This window comes from Ambystoma mexicanum, chromosome 5q (genome assembly GCF_040938575.1).
Source record: "Ambystoma mexicanum isolate Mex_15411 chromosome 5q, UKY_AmexF1_1, whole genome shotgun sequence".
In the NCBI taxonomy this organism is placed as follows: Eukaryota; Metazoa; Chordata; class Amphibia; order Caudata; family Ambystomatidae; genus Ambystoma; species Ambystoma mexicanum.
In genome coordinates, this window is record NC_090933.1 from 17,963,777 (window position 1) to 17,984,300 (window position 20,524).

Sequence of the window (20,524 nt, forward strand, 5' to 3'; positions counted from 1 at the left end):
GACACCGGATGACATAGGATGACTCAATGCTCCCTTCTCAAATCAGGTCAAAGAGAAATCCTTGACCTATCAAATCGTGAATGGGCTGGGCAAAGAAAGTTAGCATCCACACACATTTTCAAAAGACATAAAAAGAGCCACTCGAACCCAGGTAGGGACATTCACTTTCCACTTTCTTGCGGGACGCATTGCCGGGAGACTCCAGACTTCAAATCCATCAATCTCCAGAGAGACCAGAGATCAAGAGAGACCAGATCGCTGTGCAGTGCTGAGACCAGAACCAGATCGCTGTACGCAGAACCAGTACCCAGTGGCGAGAGAACCGCAGCCAATCCTGACCCGATCCGTAACAAAGTCGCATTCCTGTCCAAAATATAGTGTGAGTACTCAGCCAGAACTGTGCAAAACCAATCTCTTAGTTTAAAATAATCTAATTCAAACTATTTTTTGAAATTTCGCTATCTGGGAGATAGGCTTGAAATAAAAGGTTTTGAATGTGGACTCATTCGACCAATCAGCAGACTTCATAATATCCTGTAAGGGTACTCCTACTGAGAAAGCCCTAGAAGCCATTGCACCTCTCGCTGAATAAGCCCCAAATTGTGCCAAATCAATTCCTGCCCAGTGCATTACTTCTCTCACCCATCTAGCAATTGTGGCCATTGCAACAGCGTGAAAAGGATTCCTACGCGCAATTAGAAGCTGGGATACTCCTCTCGGTCTGATCCCCGCTGTGGCTGCCTCATAGTCTTTGATACATTGAGCCACACACAGCTTGCTATTATTGGGAAAATATGAGTAAGAGATAATACGAGACTCTGATTTCGTTCTGTTAGTGACAATAAAGGCTACTCCTTCCAGGTAAAAACTTTTCTTGTCCACCTCTAGGGCCTTTACGTCAGAGACCCTCCTGCAAGCTAAGACACAGCAGCATGGCCAGTTTCCCTGAAAGCTGTGAACGGGAAAGATATCTATTGTCCGGCCAAGAGGAATAGTTGGAAAACTGACTGTATGTCCCAGAGGATCAAATATTTGGGTTCTGGAGGCTTGCGCACCTTATTTCCTTTCAATAGGCGCAAGATTGCTGGGTGTTCTCCTACTGGTGTGTTATCCACCTTTGCGTGTCCCGCCCATATAGCGGACCTGTTTACGCCTATCGTCCTATAGGCGCAGCTTTCTGCAAATCTCTCCACTAGGAAATTCACAAACGGGATCCACATTAACTCCTGTGCAAAACTCGACCCAGCGTTTCCACGAGGCACTACAGCTCCTGATGGTGGAAGGCGGCCAGGAGTCTCTAATACACTTGGCACCAAGTTCAGAAATGCCTGGCAGCTGCCATATCTGCCCGAAACCCTGCATGCCATCAGCTGCAGCGTGCCTCCCACTACTAGGGGGTGAAGATTTCCATCCGGGCCCCGGAGAATGTCGATCCTGTGAGGAATCACTCTCAGGAAATCCATAGAAAGTTCCATCACTACTGGAAACCACGGCTGGGACTTCCATATCGGAACTATGAGCACTAAATCTGCCTGTTCCCTGCAGACTTTTGCTAATACTCTCGTCAGCATGATGAAAGGAGGAAAGGCATAGTGTACTGCGCCCCTCCATTGGTGAAGAAATGCATCTGTCCCTGCTGCTGCTGGGTCTATCCTCCAGCTGAAAAACTTGGGAATCTGGGCGTTTAGCCTGGATGCAAATAAGTTGGTGTCTACGGGACCCCAAATCTCCTGAAGATGCCCAAAGACGTCTGACGGGAGCCTCCAGTCGCTGGAGTCTACCCAATATCGCGAATTCCAGTCCGCCACCAAATTCTGGGCCTTTGGTAAATATTCTGCTGATACTGATATTTGCTGACTCAGACAGTGATGCCAAAATTCTTTCGCCAGTTTCGGCTAGCAGCCTGGAAGATGTCCCTCCTAGCTTGTTGATATATTTTACTGCCGAAATGTTGTCCATCTTGAGCAGGACGCAGCACTTTGCTCAGTCTTTGGTGAAGGCCCGTACCGCGAACAAGCCTGCTAAGAGTTCCAAACAGTTTATGGGGAGGAGCAGCTCCTCCTCGGACCATTTTCCTCCTGTCTCTAAGGAGCCACAACAAGCTCCCCAGCACGCTCTGCTCACGTCTGACTTACTCTGTTCACTAGTACTGTCCTCAGTTCCTTCTTTATGGCCTTTATCTTTGCTGACGGTAGCTCTAGCGCAGCCTTCTTGGTATCTACTATGAAACGTACAAATCTATCCTCTGCGCCGGGCGCAAGTCGGAGTTCACGACGAAACCAAGGGAGGATGCCAGGTTGCATACCTATATGGCTTGTTCTCGTAAACTTTCGGAGCTCTGTCCTAGAATGAGGATATCGTCTAGATATAGGATAATCCTGATCGCCCTTTCCTGAATGGCCGCTGCTACTGGGTGCTTAATCTTGGTAAATGCCTACAGTGCTGATGCTAGGCCGAAGGGAAGGCATGTGAATCTCCAGATCTCTGCCCCCCATCGGAACCGGAGAAATCTTTGCTAGCCGGCTGCTATGGGAATAGTAAGATAGACGTCCTTGAGATCTAAACGGACGAGCCAATCTCCTGTCCTGAGTAGGTCTCGTAGGAGGTGTATTCCCTCCATCTTGAAATGTCGATAGACTACCCACTGGTTCAGACTCTTCAGGTTTATCACGGGCCTCACTGTCTCCCCTCTGTGAACCAGAAACATGTTGCTGAGGAAGCCCTCCTCGCCTAATCTCTCTTCTCTCTCTATCGCCCCTTTGGCTACTAGGCTGTCTAGCTCGTTGGAGAGCCGCCGTTGCTACTGTAGCGTCATATGCATCGCTTCTGGTACCTGCGCCTTCTCGGGTTCACCTACAAATTCTAGCCTCATCCCTGCGACCGCTTGCAACACCCATACATCGTTGGACAATTGCTGCCATGCATGCAAAAACCATCTTGTCCTGCCGCCCACTATCGGAGGCGCGGATTGTAGGGTACTCACCGCTTGGGATGCTCTGATGTCTGTAGGCTCCCCTTCCTCTATGACCCCTGAGGAAGTGAGCACTGGCCAGGAAGAAATTATCCTGTTGGCGCGACTCCCAGTACTGGGCTCTTAAGGTCTTCTGTACTGTCCAAAGCGACCGGACGCCCGACCTCTCTGCCGTCCGGTCCCCGCAAAAACCCGGCTGGGGAAGATTTTGCGGATGGAGCTCTGCACCTTTTCTAGGGCCGAATACGTCCCCACAAACTGGGACATTTCCTTGGCGAAGGTATCCCAAAATAAAAGCCCTTTTGTATCACTGCTTGCCTCATATGAGGCTAAAACACTCAGCTTGTTGTCAATTTTGAGCAATAACCCTTTCCTTCTTTCTGCTGAGAGGGCGCAGTTGGTGTTCCCTAATAGGCAAACCGCCCGCTGTGCCCAATTCCCCAGAGTGGCCACGTCCACTGGCGTGCCTGTATCTGCGTCCTTTTCGGCTAAATCCATTATTTTTGCGAGCAGGCCAGCCAGATCCAGGACCTTGTCCTGACAACCTTGCCACGCTCTGTCCACCCCTTTCCTGATGTCCTTTGACGCTTTCGTGATGAATGTCTAATTCTGTGGTATGTGCTATTTTTCCTGGTAGCAGTGGCCTGGGGCATTCCGCCCTCATCTTAGCTTGAACCTCTCTGTCTAGAGGTTTTTGCAAGTACTGCGTCATATATTGTGCCACCCTGGGTGATGGAACCCATTAGGAGGATCTCGGATGCGCAATTGCCTCTGGATCGAACATGTCCAGAAGCTTCTCCTCTTGCTCCTCTCAAGGATTATTTGCACCCTTGGGCCAAAGCATCATCACTTCATCCCCGCCTTCATCATCTAGTGAGTAACCGGCATCCTCCTTATCCCCTTCATTATCCACTCCTGGGTCTGGGGGTCGAGAGCCAGGGACTGCTGCCCTCATCAGGAAGGCTTTCTTCAGCCTGCTTACCGGGTCGGCTGGCCTCTTGTGGCATTAGTTCTACCCATTCTTCTGTGCTCGGGGGCGTCAAAGATGTAGACCTCTTCCAAGTCTTTTTACAACCCCTGATCTGGGGTGTCCTGCTGATGTTCCCTCCCCCGGGCTCAGTTCCCTCTTTTTCCTGGACTTTTCCATTTCTGCTTTCTGCTTATTCAGCATGCTCTCCAGGCTGTCCAGTCTTTGTGCCAGGGGCATCAGCCCCTCTGCAACTGCCTGTGATAAAGAGTCTCCAAGAACCCTTTTAAAATTTACGGACAGATCTTCATCCTCAACAGCAGGCTGATCTCCCTACTCCTCTGAGCTCCATTCTGGGTAGGTACTCTGGGATACTCTGGGCTGACTGTAATGTGCCATTATGTCAAAGAAGCTCTTATGAGCTGTCGGAGGGAACTCAGCTTCATGTAGCCCACTGCTCATGCATGTCTCCCAATTAATTTCAAATGTACACTTTCATTTTTTTTTTCCTAAGTGAAATTCGTGTTGCAGCAGATCTTATCATTTCCACCTGCTCGGCATACGAGCAAACGTCTCTCTGAGGAGATTCATATGGCGCGATGCAAGCTGGGAAGTCTTTCCTTGACGGCTCCTGCAGGGCCCTAAAGCCTGCCGCCTCCTCACGCCGAGCGCTTATAAATTATTGTCTTGATGGAAAGACTTCCCTTCCCCAGTGGCTTCCACAGAGCCGTAAAGCCCGCCACCACCGCACAAAGCTCACGTATTGCTCCTAACTAGGAGGCGGGCTGGCTGCCTAATGCAGGTGTGAACGCCCGCAGCTCCGGCCCCGGTCTCCTGCTGAGAAAAGAAATGAAATGAAGTAACGCCCTGCATTCGCGCTTGCCAGCCTATGCACTGCTATAAAATTAAGCTTGTATGTCAGACGGACACTTTCCTTCGACAAATATGCACAAATGTTTCACTCCTATCAAATAATTCCATATACACATAAAATGAGAAGTACTTAGCTCTGAAAGCAGCAACAAAGAAAGAGGAGTTGCGCTTTCAGAGAGTGCTTCATATAGACTGGGATACGGCCTGATTGGAGGAGAGAGGCAGGCCAGGACTGCATGGAAGCAAGGGGTTATGCGGTACGGTAGTTCTTGGGAAACGTTTTAACCTGGAGGAAAACTAGCCCCCTTTTTGATTGTAAGCCTTCAGTGAGGCTCAGAGTCAAACAAAAAACATGTGTTAAGTTTGAAAAGAAGTAAACAATGGTTGAATTTGAAATTGCTGTGAGAGCATTAATAAAGGAAGTTAAGCATGATGCTTGCCTCCTGTCTCGCCATAGAATTAGTGAGAATGTTGCAGGCAGGTTGATTTTCTTCTGTACAGAAGCAGTTTACATTTGCAAATTATACATATATTGTGGTGACTTCCCCAGCATAAAGTTAGGGGACCAACTTTGGCTTCCATATTTTATCAAAATAAAGTCAAGTTTAAATTCAAATAAGGCCTGTTTCTTGTTCCAGAATTTTGGGGTTGGATTTTACACTAGGGCATGTCAAATCAGAGTGTGCCTTAGCGAATTGACTGCTTAAATCAAAAATATTCAAATCAGGCTATATTAAAATGAATGAATCGTGCATACATTCAAATATTTTAATAACTCTGTTATGCCTGAAAACACAGAAACCTGTAAACTCCCCCTGAATTCAGAATTATATGGAGACTTTGAATATGTAGGACTAAGAAATAGAACAAGCTGAGATAAGAAGTTATAAGGGAAAGAAATTTCAGTCCAATTTGATCAGAATTCCTGAGGGGCATGCTAGCCCACAATCACATACATCCTGTTCTGACCAGTAAAAAATACATTAGACGAAAAGAAAATGGAGAATTCTTGTGGGTGAGAGTATGTGAATAAAACCTATCAAGTGCTCCATGCCATCTAGAATTGCCAACTCAAATGATATTGTGTGGGTAAGGTTTGTTGAGTATATAAAGTTAAACATAAAGGATGTTTGGAGTGTATTTTGGGAAAGCAGCAGAGGAGAGGAGGAAAGCCTGACCAACAGGACAAGAGCAGATTGTGGTTCCACCTGGACATAGCTGGTGGACATCTTCCATAAAACAGACCTTTTACAAAGGGAGCTGAATTAAAAAGTGTTTTGAAGACAGAAGCAGGTTTGTCTGAGAGGGATTTGGGAGCAGGGGGACACACGGAAAGGAAGGTCTTACCTAACGGTGTTTCTTGGAGATGAAGATGTTCATATCTGTCCAGGCCTTTATAATAAAAACCAAAAGTGAATCCAATAATCACAATGCAAATAGATAAATGTCCTAAGAATTTATTAAATCCCAGTAAAAAGTGTAAGTACTTGTTTTACAGAATATATCACTAAATGAGGAGTGTGGATGTACTTGAAACAGAATCTCCTAGAAACTATGTTTGTGCAGGGCAGATTAGTGTCTGATGGTAGACAATTATTAAATCCCTGATTTTTCATTGGAGCAAACTATAGCTGGGTTTGCGGGCATGGTGTACAATGTAACTCAGAGATTGATAGACTTTTTCACCTGCGGAAACTGTAGTTAATATAAAAGAAAAATCCTAAATAGAATGTTCTACCCCTCAACGAGGAATAAGAAGCAGATTCTTTCCTCCTATTCATAACCAGGAAAATAATATCAATTTAAATAACCATAATTTTTTCAAATAACATCGCACAGAAAAGAAAGGATAATGCCTTAAGTGCACTCCTAATGACAAAGTTAATTTGTTGAATCCTAATTCATTTTTGTTTTCTGTTTGAAAATTGTTATTATATTTTCAACATAACATACAAACAAGTTAGAATGAGCACAATTAAAAACAATAAAAGATCTGTTAAGTCGACAAAATCAATGTTGGGCAGTTAATTTGCTTAGACAGGGTTTACATACTCGTATAATTGGCATCACAGGTATATATAATCATTGAAAGTATTATAGGTACACTTTGCCTATGACATCAGGGGTGCATAGAAACATTGCGGGCCCTCTTAGTGCTTTGTCTGTTTGGAGGTGGGAATGGAGGTGTAAGCAAACATAGGATATACCTATGGACATGCATAAACTCAGCATATAATACATCCCACCATGGTTTCCCAGTCTAATTAAATTGTGGGCTATTGCAGACCACATGAACATTTGCCATCATAAAACGTTATTGCTTGGTTCAGTATACCCATTCTTTCACTGAGGTCCCTGCAATCCAATAGGGTCATCCCACCTTCTTCCCTCCATTGTCTTAATTTTCATCAATCTCTTCCACTCCATCTTTCCATGCTGTTGTTAACAGCTGAAAGTTGACAAACGTTGTGGGGGGCCTTGAGTAACAGCCATGTCTCTGGGCTAGACAACGTAAGCCTCCAATTTGCTCAGAAGACACTGCCAAGCGACCCCCTGCTCTCTCTCTCTCTACAATTGCATATGTACATTTCAAACAAGTCCCGCACTCTCTCTTTTCACTGTGACCAGCTCCATGTAGTACAGCTTTTTCTCTCATGATCACAGGTGTCTACTAGGTTTCTCTATTCACTTGTCTTAGTTGGAGCTTTAGCTTTCCTGTTAATCAGAACAATTTTGTGTGCCGTAAAGAGCATTATATGTATAACTATTATTCCTGGCATTCAGTCGTGCCAATTGTCCACACCCTTTCCTACCAGAATGGGTATAGGTGAATAGTCTGGTGAGCATCTATGAATCCTGCCCATGGTAGACAACACTGTTTTCCAAAAAGTATGTATAATGCAGCATAACCATATCATGTGTCCAAGGTTTTAAAAAGATCTTCCCACTTAAAGACTGAATTAGAAAGACCTCTCTGTGACCGCACGGAGGGTTCTTTCTAAATGGAACTGTCACGCCCCTGCCACACACGAGTGGCCACAGGGGATGACAGGCAGGTCGGGTTCCGGAAGCACAGAACCAGGAGAACGGGTAAGTGTGTGGGTGCGTGTGTGTTAGTGTGCGTGTTGTGGGTATGTATGTGTTTTGATTTGAGGAATTGGGGGGTGTGGTGGGTGGGGGCGGGGACAGATCAATAGGGGTGTCAGGGGTGAAACCCCCCATAAATCTAAAAGAAAAAAGGGAAACTGCATTTTAAAGGTCTCAAGAGAACAATACCTTTACAATGCCGTTTTTCCAATCAAAAGAAAATCGGTCAACGTAAATCAGTGTTTTTCTCATGAGACCTTTTAAAAGGGTCTTTTCACATAGAACCATGTTCAAATGTTCCCATTTGCTTACATCCCCTCCAGTAATTTCGTTTTTTTACTAAACCCATGTAGTACATTTGGACAGTGTATAATCGATAAATTGCACTACTTTATATTGAATCTCTCTGTTCTTGAGGGGGTATGAAATTTGATTGATTAAGAAGTCTTTGGACCATCCTTATTTTAACTTCAAATTTATAATCTTCTGTTTGTCTAACACATCAAGGAATGTTGTTTTCAAAAGGGAAGGAGGTGAAGTGGCAGTCATCCATAAAATCGATTGGCCATGCTTCATCATCCCTTCTTCGATAACAAGCTTGTTCGAATCTGTCATGCACCTGACCCTTTGGAAACCATGGGACCGATGGAGAATACGGCATCATTAGCATGTTCCATTTTCCTCTCTATCATTTCCTCTATAGACGCTCTAGTCCTTTGCAACATGGCTGCCGCAGGGAGCTCTTAGCCCTCCCACTCCCGACGGCCACCACTTTGCAACTGTGCTTGTTTCCCTTTGTTGCGTTATGCTCGCATTACTTCCCTTTCTGGCATTTCGCTGCCTGTCCTTGCTTTGTGCCTTCAGTTGATTCCCCGCTGAACATTTTCGTACGTTCCTCTCTCTAGCCTGTCACTCCCCTCGCTTCTTTTTTTCTTGTGCCTTTTCTTCCTTTGCTGGCACCCACCAGTAGTTCCTTATTTTCCCCTGTTCTACCATCCCCGCCAGTTTCCTTCTTTCTGTTTCCTCTCTTCCTTTGCGCGCAACTCACGCTCGGTTTCTTTCCTTTCTCCTACCTTTCCGGGATTCTTCAGCCGGCTCTACTATTCTCACATCCCTCCGGTGGCAGAGCCTGCTCTCCTCGTTTACTGCTGCCTCTGGTTACGATCTACTGGAATACATCATTCTTGTCTTTCTACACTAGGAAAAACTAAGGATATTCACTTTAACTGCAGGATTCAAACTTACCATTTGGATTTTGGCTCCTATTCTACTCCGGAGCACTACTTTGTCTGCATACCGCAAGGACAACATACAAGGGTTTTTTGTGCCTGGAACAGCTTTTTCCCCTTTTGGCTGCTGCGGACCATGTCCATTGGTCGTCTGACTAACAACAGGCCACCGTGGCGTTGTCCCGCTGTAGACCATATCTCTACAAAAAGAAAACAGAGTCCAAAGACAAAGGAAGAAGGAAACTACCATTTAGACTCTCCAGCACTTCAGGTGAGGATTCAGAGGTAAGTCCTGAGTCGGAGTGTGAAGTTGACAGAATCACTCACCCTTTATCACACAAGTAATCCATCATCTTCAACCTCATCTACAAACCACTGTATAGGAATGATTCTTGCCTTAATGACATCGCCACCTTTGTACCCTCTGCCAAATTAGCAAACACTAATAATGTATTTTTCAGAATCTGACGCTGACAACCACACTCGAAGTGTGCTGTTTGCACTCAATGGATCCATGGACCTTAAGCAAATAGTGCTTTCTCACCCATGCACAACAAATATAACACCTTAGAATTAGTCTTTACATCATCCCCCCCCCACAAATCACCTTTGCAGACTATGCATTACTCGGCTAGTCTGACCACGCCGCCATTCCACTGTTAATCACCAACTCCACCATGGCCCACAAAGGCCAGAATGGTTTCCCCCCTCAATCAGCACAGCTCATTAAAACCTTCCTGGTCAATGAGCTACAAGCAAACTACGCAGACCTCCGCACCACAGTGAATGCCTTGATTGTCCTAGAATTATTCAACAACTATGCTATGAAACTGGTGGACACCCATGCTCCTCCTAAAAACCAACCACACTAAGACCAATCCATCCTCCCCTTGGCACACCCCCAAGCTTGCCTCCAACAAATGCCCAATATGAGTGCTAGAGAAACGGTGGGGAAAATACCATAACCAGGGAGATCTGACCAGCCTTAAATCTCTCTGCGCCAACCGTGGGATTCTGACCACTTAGGCCAAAGGTGCTGACTACTACATCACCATTATGGCAGCCTCTAACAGGAGCACCAGCCTCTTCTGAGTAACAAAACATTGTACCAAGCCTCCACCTGAGCCCGAGGTTCCAGCAACTTAGGAAAAATGTGACAGTGTCAACAACTTTATCATGCAAAATATAGACAAAATCTGAATGAACCTCTCAGGTGTTAACCACCCCCTATAGTCCAGCATGCACATTGCTCTGGACCCCCTCCTCAAAAGATCCAAAGTTAGCAATCCACCAATACGTGAATGATACTCAGTTATGCAAGTGAGTAAAAAGCCCACAGAACATCAGCTAGCGGTTACCTAGCAATCATCCAGTCCTGGATGTCAACTGCCCACCTCAAAGGCAACCCGTCTAAGATCGAATTCATCCCCATTTGTTTCCCCACTTAACAAAAACCCATCCAACAATGGTTCAATGATATGGGTCTAGAAGGATTTGATCTGCATCTTTTGGATGCAGGAAAATCTTTAGGCTCCACCATCGACAGCAGCCTCCCCTTCTAAAAACTAACCCATAGCCAAGAAGGCCCAAAAGGCCTGGATCCAAATCTTCATCCTTCGCAAAACCAAACTGTTCATGCAGGCCCTTGTGATCTTGGACATTGATGAAGGAAACACTATTCTGGCAGGGCCCCCAACTGCACACCTGCAGTTCAACATGACAGAGCAGGCCTCATTATGAGTGCACAGACATTTCTCTCCAGGTCAGAATACTGCTCAAAACTGCATACATTAGCTACAAAACAATCACATGTATCAGTCCAGCGAAACTGGGAGCTAAACTCCACATATCTCATGGCACACGCTCCTCATGCCATCCTCATGGTTGACGATCAACCAGCTTGAATCACAACCCGCAAAGAGAGGGCCTGCAAATAATCCTTCTCTTGTCACACACCCACCACCTGGAACTTGATTGCTGTATCAGTTTAGAATGCCCCCACAATTCTCCAATCCTGCAAAGCTCCAATCCTGCAAAGCTCTCAAAACGTGGGTTCTTCAACATTACCTGACCAAGAACTAACCCGAATGGATGCACAGACCACAGCTCACAGCACTGAAATATTGTTAAAAGATGCAGCTACGCCATAGAGTGCTCCACTGCTTTAGAGCTAGGCTCACACTTTAAACAATAAAATAAAATAAATACATGTTTTCACCCTAAACCAAAGCCTTGATAATAAGTTGCCAAGTTAACCCTACCAAACATTCTTCTATGGCCAAGCTAGAAACTCATATCTGAGCCCAATATTTTTCTCTGATCCCAACACTTGTCAAGGGTGCCCAAGAAAATGAAGTGAATTGTACCTCTGTAAAGTGTATTCTAAGAGTGGTTGTCTGTTTTCTGAACTTGACATCCAATGACAATGTGTATGTTTATATTGCAGGGAATTGTCTAGTACACTTATTCAGATTGCCTTTTATGCATGGGGATGTGCGTGTGCATTGTGAATGTAAACACTACCTGGATAATAGCAGGCAGGTTGCCTCTCTTTTCTGTAGAAAAGCTGTCTGTATGTATGAAGGATATTGTTAGTGACTTTACCAGGTGTGTGTGTGTGTGTGTGTGTGTGTGTGTGTGTGTGTGTGTGTGTGTGTGTGTGTGTGTGTGTGTGTGTGTGTGTGTGTGTGTGTGTGTGTGTGTGTGTGTGTGTGTGTGTGTGTGTGTGTGTGTGTGTGTGTGTGTGTGTGTGTGTGTGTGTGTGTGTGTGTGTGTGTGTGTGTGTGTGTGTGTGTGTGTGTGTGTGTGTGTGTGTGTGTGTGTGTGTGTGTGTGTGTGTGTGTGTGTGTGTGTGTGTGTGTGTGTGTGTGTGTGTGTGTGTGTGTGTGTGTGTGTGTGTGTGTGTGTGTGTGTGTGTGTGTGTGTGTGTGTGTGTGTGTGTGTGTGTGTGTGTGTGTACATAATTTACAGAGCAAATGCAGGTATATATTAGCCACAACCAGCCTGAAAATGTCTTCCAACAGAGGCAGGCTCGAATACATTGGACACAGCCTGCATGAATATGTTTTTGCACTGGTCTACTGGCATATTTTGGTTATTGGCAACATGAGTGTGTTTTTACAGTGGCACTAGTGGCATATATTGGTCATCAACAGGAATGTGGTAATTGTGTGGAATGCTGGCATATATTGGGAACAGCCAGAATGAATGGGACTGGAATTACAATTACATGCTGGCATACATGGGGCACTGCCAGCATGAACATTTTTTTTAATTGTGTATCTGGGAAATATTAGGCACATCTAGGATGAATGTGTTCTTACATTGGCGTATTTGTCTAGATTGGCTACAGTCAGCATTAAAACTAGTTCTAAAAATGGCATGCATGCATATATTGGGCACAGCCGGCCTACATGTGTTCCTCCAGTGGCACGTTGGGCGATATTGGGCATAGCCAAAATGAAACTGTTCTTCCAGTGGTCCGCTGGTACACATTGGGAACAGCCATCATGAAAATGTATCCTTACAGAAGCAATTCTGGCATACATTGTTGACCAGCATCAGGTTGAAAATGTGTTTTAGAGGGTAGTGCTGGCACATATTGTTGAGGAAGGCATCATGTTTTTATTTGGAAGCAGCCAGCTTAAAAATGTGTTCCAAAATGTTCCAGTACACTATTGGTGTGGTTATGTGGGATCTATCTGAAGTTGTTCTGTGCCCCTACATAATTCTATGTAAATTGCATGATTGTTTTACACATATTTTCTGAACTTTGTGCTACACAATGCACCATTTTCAACCCAATATTTTCCCCCCCAAAAAATTATCATTAACCCCCAATGTGTCTTATTGATTTGAGCTCCATCAAACTAATTACAGCACAATATATGCACCCCGCCACTAAAAAAATTAACCTGCCACCACTGTGTACTCACCAACACTTTACTGCCTCCTACGCTCTGCTAACTACACACATATCTATGCAGCACACATTTGACCCAGTCATCTTTCTCACCAGTATTAGTTCAAGTGAACCGCTTCTCAGTTTTGAACATCGGAATTTACATGCTTTTGGGTGATCTAAGTGGTGCCTCACTGTACCCACTGAAGTATTTTTATGATAGTGGCTCTAGTAGGAGATACCGGAGGGAATTTCCACTGATCTATTCGGCAGCATCAGGAGTCTAAGTATCAATATACCGCCAATTGCAGTGTCAGGTTGATGTGTCACTTTCTGGTTATAGTTTGTCTCCCTATGTGAGCGAGGGTGTGCCCAGACGTGGGTCCCTTGTTCACTGCACCATAGGGAACCAAGCTGCACCTCACTGATGAGGCCCAAGAAGGCCGAAACATGTCTGGGTTTGCTTGTGTTTCTGTGCAGAGGGAACCTGGCCTAGCAGTTCGGGCAGGGCTGCTGGCATTGTTCCCATTACCTGACTGATTTGCATATGGCTGTATCCCTTTTGCAATGGAGCAGTGGTGTGAAGGTTTGCCCAGAGGAGTGCCAGTGGTTCAGATTAATTCAAAACTTTCCACCCCTCACTTTTCTGGTTATAGTTTGTCTCTCTACATGAGCGAGGGTATGCCCAGATGTGGCCCCCTTGTTCACTGCACCATAGGGAATCAAGCTGCATCTCATTGATGGGCCAAACAAGGCCAAAACATGTCTGGGGTTCCTTGTGTTTCTGTGCAGAGGGAACCTGGCCTAACAGTTCTGGCAGGGCCACTCCCATTGGGGCCATTACCTGATTTGCACATGGTTGTACCCCTTTTGCAATGCTGCAGATGGTCTAAAAAAACTGTGGTGTGGAAGGTTGCCCAGAGCAGTGCCAGTGGTTCAGATTAATTCAAAACCTTCCACCCATCACTTTTGGGGTTATAGGTTGTCTCCCTATGTGAGAGAGGGTATGCCCAAACATGAGTCCCTTGCTCACTGCACCATAGGGAACTAACCTGCACCTCACAGATGAGGCCCAACAAGGCCAAAACATATCTGGGGTTGCTTGTGTTTCAGTGCAGATGGAACCTGGTCTAGCAGTTCTGGCAGGGCCGCTCCCATTGGTAGCAGTACCTGAGTGATTTGCATATCGCTGTACCTCTTTTGCAATGGTGCAGACTGGCTAAAAAACGGTGGTGTGGAAGGGTGCCCAGGGCAGTGCCAGTGGTTCAGATGAATTCAAAACCTTGCACCCATCACTTTTTAGGTTATCGGATGTTGTGGTAGCTCTTGTCACTGTACACTTTAGTAGGTGTTGCAGTAGCTCGCCTTACTGTACATATTAGTGATAGTTGCACTGCAGAGCACATCTTGATCCTGAATAGGTTGTATGTTCCCCATGTAGTTAAGAATATATATTACTGCATGAATATGATGTCCGAGAGTAAGATGGCTAAACTTAAGTTATCACTACCATTTGATTGTTGTCCGGGTTTATAATGGACTAACACCAGTGATGATAAAGAGAGTTCATGACTTTCCATTCATGCATTAATGATCTACCTAGTAGGCAAACTCAATTGCAAACTTGCAAGAACAAAGAATAGAGGAGCGAATTCAACCCGCATATAGATGCATGCTGTGAGTTGCAAAGGGTTCCTCCCCTCCCGTGGCCCCATTTCCCTGCATTCAAATGCCTATTTCATTAAACAGGATTTGCGAGGGAGCCATAGCCTGCCCCGTCATACACATGAACGTGTTGGGCATGTTTCTGTGGCCCAGATATGCGTCAGGTGAATGGGGCAATGTGGCAGCGAGCAGAGGGTATCCCAGGCTTTATTGTTTCTATTCGGGGCACAGGGATCCTATCAGGGTCATACAAACCGCAGGTCAGCAGTATATGACCACATGTGCCAGGCATACACAAAATGAGAGCAGGTGCATGGGAAAGCGAAGCAAGGGCTCGTCAGGTGAAATTGCACCCCATTCTGAGTCAGGCTGTGCCCTGGGCTCCTACAGTCACTAACGTGCCGCTACTCATGGGAGCACTCTGGTGTGTGCTGCGTTAATGCAGTGAATCTGCCTATGCAAAGCATGCGGTCTCTCTGAGTAAACATGTGTGTGGAGGACACAAGCGCACAGAGATCATTCTTTGTGAATTAGTCCTCCAGCTGTTCTCCATTGCTATTCTAAGGCTATGGAATCAGCTTCCACCTTCCAACTCAAAGCGGGCCAAGGTGGCCGCAACATTTTTCAATTCATAAAGCACTCAAAGCGAAATGTATCATGCATGTTGTTGATTTACTCAATTCATGGCCCCCGCATTTGTATCTGTAATAATCAGGAAACACTTGTGTACAGGCGCGTTATAAACGACTTATATCATATCATAGCATAGACAAAGTAGGTCCACGCAGACTGTAGTGTAATCCATGACATGGTGCGTGCGAACGTACTTATCTAAATAAACGGATGCTCACCGGCACAGGCATGTCATTCTACAGGAGAATATCAAATTCCACAGGATAATATCAAAGTGTGTGGGTATTCATTGAGCGCGCACATGTGCAGGGCCAGCTCAGCTACAACAATAAAACTGGCAACAAAGGTTGGATAAAACAGAAAGAAACAAAGTAACTAATAAGCGAAAAGGAACAACCGCATGGACGAAGTGGAGCCAGCTGGGATAACAGTAAGCACGCCCCGCCAAAGCCTAGCGACAATACAGCTGAACTTGGCACATGAAAACCTCACACTCAATGCACCCCGCTGGAAATGGTGGCTAACACGATATGAATAATTCATGAAGGCCACCAAAGAGTACTGCTCACAGCTGTGGATGACTTGAACAACATTATTCTCATGCTCCCCAATATAGAAACAGATGATGATTAAGATGCAGCCATTGCAGCTTTGAATGCCTACTTCCTACCACAAACAAATTTAGACAATGAGAGACTAATAATGAGGCAAGCACAGAACAGGTGGGAGAGTCAATGAACGCATTTCATGCATGAGAGAGTTGATGCACATGCGCAACTACAAACCATGATGAAGGGGTGAGAGCAGAAATACTACACAGATTGAGATCGAATATGAGCTGTTGGATGCGGAAGCTGTGCATGTGAAAACAGCACAAAGGGCCAGGCGATCATACAAACACATAAAGTAGAGCGAATCATGTCATCACTCAGTGTAAAGCTCTCGGCATTACTATTGACTGTGACCTTTCACACATCACCAAGAAGACCCAAGCAGTATGGTCCCAGCTTGCACTCCTCTGCAAAGTCAAACCATGCCCCCCTGCCCCAAGTTTCAGAACACTTGTCCAAGCCCTGGTCCTCTCCCACATGGATGCTGGCCACACCCTATTCGCAGGAGTTCCAGATGCCACCTGGACCCCTGGGAAAGTCATTCAGGATGCTGCTGCAGGCCTCATCACAGATTTAAGGACATTTTACCACATCACTCCCATCCTCAAGGAGATGCACTGGCTACCTCTTAAAGTATGTGTCATTTTCAAGACTGACTGCATCGCCTACAAAGCAGTCAGAACCAAAGCACTGCTCTACTAGGCCAAGAAGCTCACCATCTCCAAAGCCCAGTGCACCATCAGAAGCCAATACATCGCCAGCATGAAAACAACTGCAAGAGGCAAAAAAACTGAAACCATGATTTGTCTCTGGAACAGGTTACCAACTCAGATAAGAATAGTCCCCTCCATCCTACACTTCAGAAGGGCTCTGAAAACCCTACTCTTGAAAGAACATTTCACCAATCACTGATTGCTCCACTCAACCCTTTCTCCACCTCGGCAGTTCCCCCTACCTTCTTCCTCCTACCGATCCCAGCTCCTCTGCTATCCCTACCCTCTACTTGTAACCCCTGAGTGTTTACCCTTTTTACAGCGCTCCACTGCTCCCCAGCAAGGGGTGTGCCTTATAAATCTCATGCAGGCACATATACATACATACACCAAGTCAATGAGAGCATTGAGTAAAGACCCAGCACCAGGCAACAAATTGAGAACCCTGTGCAGTAGATGCAGAGGGGTTATCCCACATGACAGCACCTGCCCACGCTCAAGGCCAAGTGGGTCTGGCATGTGGCAAGCAGAGGTATTACACACATGAGTGTCGTTAAATGCCGCAGACATTTAACAGATGGATGAGGCAGCCATGTCAGAGGGTGCACATGGCTGCCAAAGAAACCCCAGAGAGGGTGCAGATACCAAAAGGGAAAACGTGCGAAAGAAGAAGAAGGGAGCGCCTCTAAAACGATATGTGTAGATCAAGGGTCCAATGGTGTAATAGACACAGGAGCATCGGTAAATGTGATGGCATATGAACAATTCAAACAACTGAAACCACATCCGACGCTAATACAAAAACATATGCCCGTGGGAAACCCTGACCCATTCAGACTGCATAGAAGTCATGCTATATACAGTGTGAATGGGTGAGGGGTTTCACCCAGTCAGTGGGGATAGGGTCCCGAGGTTAAACACTATTGACAGGTAAGCTGAGCTGCAACACAGCACACAATAGTACCCCATCACACTATCTAACAAGTCTGCCCATTTTAACTGATTGAAACAGTTCTCTGCAAAATACTCTGTCCGCCTGTGTTTATTATGCGGAAGCTAAAAGAATCGCATACTTAATTACATAGATTGATAAATACATATTCAGTCGAAATGTCAGATTCCCCAGAGTGAAGGCCAAGCCAGAATCTGACCGTGAAGTGTTTGGTGCATATTGAAAAGTCTCCCATAGCGATGTTCAAATTATATTTGGCAGTGTTGATAATATTATCCAATGCACACACGATTTTTTTTAATAAAGTTTTATAAAGGCCAAGAGATGGCAGCATTGAACGTGAAATTATAAAGGCCCGCCAAAATGTATTCCAGGCATATCTGTACACAAATGGCAATAAAATAGCTAGTTCTTGAAAGTCTGCATTCAGTGTGTGCCAGCTTTCGAAATCCTGTGTACGGCTGCTTGTGAAAGGAAGCATTATTGCTGTATTCCTAATCGTATGCTAAAGAGCAGCTGCAACCTGGTAAAGGGGCATGGTGAAATGGCTAACTCAGCAATTCCAAATGTAGTTATGTTATGTTATGTTATGTTTCCGAAAGGAAGCTCTGCAATCAAGAACCCAACCAGTCGGTGGTGTCGTTTCAACATGACTGGGGCTCGAGGGCAAATGGCTAGCACACGTTTACCTGAATCATTTACTTTACCGTAAGGTATACACTGCATGCTGAAATACATTTCTATATGGGTTCCATATACTGTGCATTGAGTTGCATACATTATGTATTCAAATGCATACAGTACTGTTTGGAATGCATACATTTTATACCAAGCTATGTATATTATATAGTGAGATATGAATGGTGCATTCTAATAAATCACATAAACAGCATGCAGAAATGTATACATGGAATAAGGAAGCATTGCTTCCGCCATATCTTGAGAGACACGCAATGGTCTATTTAAATGCATACACTACAAGGGAAAACAGTACACTGCAAACTGAAAATTCACATATACACAGTGGGATAAAACATTAAGTGTACATTAAAACGTGTATGCTGTACTCTGAAATATATGCAGTGCATGTTGAAATATATACATGTATATATTGAGACTCTTTATACATTGTGTACTGAGACGTGTATAATGCATGGCCAAACTGCTAACACATAAACACTGTTTCTTATACCCACACTACTAAAAATGTCACATGATTTGCAGGCCTGCGCACTGGAGTGCATGACTTGTTCTTCCCTTGGTGCTTTCACTTTGCAGACGGTTTTCTACAAAGAGGCTGTTGGGTTTTAAACAAAGCAGGCTCTTAGAAAGAAATCCCCTGCCTGTCAGTTTGTAAAATGTTGACCCTTGATTATGTTGGTCTGCTTTGTTACTGGCTGGGTATCATTGTTGTGGCTCTTGGGGGGCAAAAGAAATGTGCATTTTTCAGCAGAGCTGTTGTTTGGCAGTAAACATATAAGAGGTGGGCACGCGGTCGTTTTTTGACAAGAACAGCTTGTTTTTGAGAAATCGTTAGTATTAATTTCGAGGAGAAAATGGTTCTTACAGACCAGACGATCCATGATTAGGAATATTTGGACCCAACACTAAATATATTTTAGATGGATTAGTAGTTGTCTAGGGCCTGCTCCCAAAAAACATTTTTTTTTTATCAATAATGTTGACAGCTTACTTATAAGTTTAGAGGAGCAGTTTTTGAGTTTGGCACCATTCGACATATCCGCATGAAACTGCAAAAATAGTATTGACCCGATTGTGAATGATTTTGGAAAGTTTCGTGTGGATTCGTCAAAGTCGTATGGGTGGTGCCAAACTATTCGAAATACAAATAGAATTGAATGGAAACAAATTGTACTTGCAGTTACATCCAGACTAAAGCCCAAACCGCTGGACGGATTTGCATGAAACCTGCACGCTTTTGCAAATTTGGTGCAAATCCGTCCAATAGATTTTTTTGAAATGCCCAAGTTGAAGCCCACGCAGGCCAAGGGCGTGGTGCTATGTGCTGCATGTGCGCAACACGTTGACCCGCAGTATGTTGGGCCTACACTTCCGCCTACACTTCCGCCTCATAGACGCAACGTACCCTAATTTCTGGTAGACCAGGTACCTAAGCACACAAAGGCGAAGCCCGCACAGGCAAAGAGCGCGGTGTTGTGCGCCGCAGGTGCTTGTTGCCGTGATATGGCGCCCCAAAGACTCTCAATCCAAGATCTCCAAGCTGCGCCCTGGCTCCTGCCTAGGGTCGCAACCACTTACATTAGGTAAGCACACTTGCGCAACTTGCCTTAAGAACCTGCATACTCGATTACCGAGCTGTGCCCCGGCTTCCGGCCACACCCGCAACCTCCGGCATTAGGTAAGCACACTCACGCAACTTGTTCTAAGACCCGACATCCTTAATTATTGAGCTGCTCTCTTGCTCCTTCCAGACCCGTATCCACTAGCATTAACTAAACACACTTGCGCAATATGCCCTAAAACGCTTCATCTTCGATTACTGAGCTGCGCCCTGGCTCCCACCCAGGGCCGCAACCTCCTGCATTAGGTAAGTGCCCTTGGGCAACTTGCCTTAAAAGCCAGCATTCTCGATTATGGAGCTGAGCCCAGGCTCCCGATCACGACCGCAACCTCTTGCATAATAAGCGCACTCAAGCTACTTGACCCAAGACCCTGCATCCTCGATTACCAAGCTGCACCCCAGCTCCGTCCCATGCCTGCAACCCCCTGCATTAGGTAAGCACACTCGCGCAACTTGCCCTACAGTATTCACCCATCTCGGGTAGACACCACGGCACCCACCTGCCTACCCCCGCCCTATCCATCAGGAACCAGCACCTCCAGCACTGCACCAGGATATCCTTTACCCACAAACAGCCCATGCCCCCCACCACAGTACCA